At 43.6% G+C, this 3,373-nt stretch overlaps 1 non-coding gene across 1 annotated transcript; it reads left to right on the forward strand.

Annotated features, from left to right (window-relative positions):
* The first annotated feature begins 2,461 nt into the window (after positions 1-2,461).
* On the forward strand, positions 2,462-2,534 carry TRNAF-GAA (transfer RNA phenylalanine (anticodon GAA)). Its single transcript has one exon. It is a non-coding gene; the product is annotated as a tRNA-Phe (tRNA).
* Positions 2,535-3,373: the final 839 nt, after the last annotated feature.

Genomic DNA, 3,373 nt, shown 5'->3' on the forward strand with positions numbered 1-3,373 from the left:
TGAATTTGGGGGGCGGGGACAATTCAGTCCATGACAGGTGCTAGCTCCATTTTACAGAGGAGGAAATGGAGGTCCAGGGAAATGAGTCACCAAATTCTTACTACACTAATTCTACCTAAATATGTAAGAAATGTAGAAACTTGTGTGACCACGAAAAATGTTAGACTCAGTCTCCTATTTCAAATCACCTAGAATCTTTTTTTTTTTTCCAAGAAAGAGAAAGAGAGTGGGGGACGGGCAGGGGGAAGGAAAGAGAGAATCCTGAGTAGGCTCCATGCCCAGCTAGAAATGGGGCTCGATCTCACAACTGTGAAATCATGACCTGAGCTGAGATCAAGAGTCTGACACTTAACCGACTGAGCCACCCAGGCACCCGACATAGCATCTACTTTTAAACCAATACTGGAAATTAGCTACAACCCTACCTTCTATAGTTAATGAGTTTATAGGTTTTTAAATTATTTAGGATGAAAGAATCTGAGGCTTTAATTCATCAAAGATAGCTTACCTTAAAACTATAGAATTCACTTAAGGTATAAAATAAATGATTTAAAATATTAGCATTTCTAATATTATATGTTCTAAAATTCTGGGATTTAGTGTGTGTATATATAAATATAGTTTCTTTCTTCTATGCTTATAAAGTGATAATGACTCTTGTTCTGCCACTTACTAGCTGTGTGAACTGGGGCAAGTTATTTAATAATTTGGTGTGTCAGCCTCTTCATTCGTAGAATAGTGATATTAATAATTCCTGCATTTGAGTTATTATAAAAAAAATTTTTTTTAATGTTTTTATTTATTTCTGAGAGAGAGACAGAGACAGTGTAAGCAGGGGAGGGGCAGAGAGAGAGGGAGACACGGAATCCAAAGCAGGCTCCAGGCTCCGAGCTGTCAGCAGAGTCTGACGCGGGGCTTGAACCCACGAGCTGTGAGATCATGACCTGAACTGAAGTCGGAGGCTTAACCGACGGAGCCACCCTGGTGCCCTGCAGACCCTTAGCTAAAAAGAACAAACTGATGGTTATTGGCGGGGAGTTGGGTGGGGGGAGGGGCTAGATGGGTGATGGGAGTTAAGGAGGGCACTTGTTGTGAGGAGCACTGAGTATGGTCCCTAAAGTTCTACACTGGAAACTAATAGTACCCTGGATGTTAACTAACTGGAATTTAAATAAAAACTTGAAAAAAAAAAAAAAAATAGGAAAGGCACAGCTGCCAGGGGCTTGCAGAAGACTGGTGCTTACTCTCCAGAGAGTTCTGTGGGCACGCCAGCGGCAGCCTCTTGCTCACCAGCCCCCACTCGCTGCCCGCAGACAAGCCCCGACCTACGATACCCCAGTGAACTTGCCCACCATCAGCGGGAACAGCCGCATCTTCTTCAGCCAGATCCGATTCCCAGCCTTGGTGTGGCGGTGGGGAGAGGGGTCTCAAATGTGTTCCTTCCTTGGCTACAAATAAATATATTTTTTATGCACGTATATTGGTTTCCTATCGCGGCTGTAACAAAGTACCACCGACTTAGCAGCTGAATGCAACGCGGATTTCTTCTTACAGTTCTGGAGGGGAGATGACCAGAATTCATGTCACTGGGCTGAAAGCAAGGTGTCGGTGGGGCTCCCTTCCTCCTTTGCGGGGGCTGCGGGGAAAATCGGTTTGCTTGCTGTTTCCAGCGGCCAGGGGCTGCCCCGTTCCTTGTGGCCTTGACTATCTTCCAATCCAGCAATGCCAGGCTGGTCCCTCTTACACTGGTGTCTCTCTGGGTCTGTCCACCTGTTCCCTTCACTGACAAGGACGGTTGTGGTTACCTTGGACCCACCTGGATAATCCAGGATATTCTCCTCACCTCAGAGTGAGAGCAGCCTCCATTCCAAGGCCACCTTCATGCCCCTTTGCCAGGGACCCTAACGCACTATGTTTTCTGGGGATCAGGACATGGGCATCTTTGGAAGCTGACTATTCTGCTACCACGACTTTTCGGTTTCCTTCATCTGTCCTGTTCCCTTTTGTGTGTGTGTCTGCCGTTTCCCCTTTGCAGTCTCCTCGGAACGGTAGTCTTCAGCTGGTTTCTAATCCTGGCTATGTTTATGGGTCTATGCGAACATGGCTTTTATGGAGGTTGATATTTCATTAAATATTGAAGTGGACCATCCTGCTATTTTCCTAGAAATTAAGATGGAAATTAAGATGGAAATGCCAACTAAGGACATTTTTTTTTTTGACATGAGAAAAGCCCAAGATATATTTTTAATGGGAAAAACCGATTGCAGAACAGTTAGAAACACAGCTGAGAAAAGTGAAATTATTTATTACTTCGGCTTAGAGACAGGGATCTTGCCTCATCACCTTCTGTGACATTTGTTAAATGTCTACCTCCAGCTGAACCTGAATATTGATTTTTTTTTACTGCTGCAAAACCAAATATTCTTCCATTATAGTTACACGGGGAAAGCTGTCCAAACGAGCTGAAATAGCTCAGTTGGGAGAGCGTTAGACTGAAGATCTAAAGGTCCCTGGTTCAATCCCGGGTTTCAGCAGTGTTTTTGATGTTTATGCTAAGTCTACTTTCTGGCAGTCTTAACCAACATATAAGCTGTAAGGGGAATATTAGGTTCTCATGCCTTGGGTGGATCATTGGCTTTTCAGGGAGGGGTGATGTCCAATGTCTTGGGGGACCCTTTTATGTAAACCCACAAGCAACATTGTACTTCGTGACTGTAATAATAACAGCTGATGTGTCTAAGGTACTTACTATATGTCCAGCTTTCTTCTAAGCTCTATGTATTCACTTATTTAAAATGGCCACTAAAATTCCCCATGACTACTTGTTAAATCAGTGAAGCTTGTGCTTGGGGCCTGGGATGTGGTAGATACACAGTTAATGATTTTTACTTCAACCATCATTATTGTTCTTATTGGCTGGGAACTTCCCAAGCTAGAGCTATGAGATGTGAGTTATTTCTAAGGATCTTTCACCCCACTGTCTGATAAGGCAGCATGCAAGGTTATGATTATTTCCAAATTCTGCATTAACAATTCTTTGCTTTTATATGGTCAGCGTGAAAGGATATTTTCCCACTTTGCAGAAGGGGATTTAGCTTGTTTTCCAAAGGCCTCACTTGAATTCATAGGAGTGGGGGAAGGGGGTGTCTTCAAAGTCTCCGAAACTGAATGCAAACTTGAGTGTTCGTGTGCCCGTTTCCCTGGGAAGAATGTCAACGGGGATCAGATTCTAGGTTTGTGACCTAGAAAAGATTTAGAAGGTTTGGTTGTAAAAGATTTCCTCGTCACAAATGCGTGCTAGTAATTTACGACCTGACCTTTTGATTTTGCCAACGTGCTGAGTGATAGGACTTTTCCTTATTGTGTTTGTCCC

The sequence above is a fragment of the Panthera onca genome, chromosome C1, assembly GCF_046562875.1.
Source record: "Panthera onca isolate mPanOnc1 chromosome C1, mPanOnc1 haplotype 2, whole genome shotgun sequence".
Taxonomy (NCBI): domain Eukaryota; kingdom Metazoa; phylum Chordata; class Mammalia; order Carnivora; family Felidae; genus Panthera; species Panthera onca.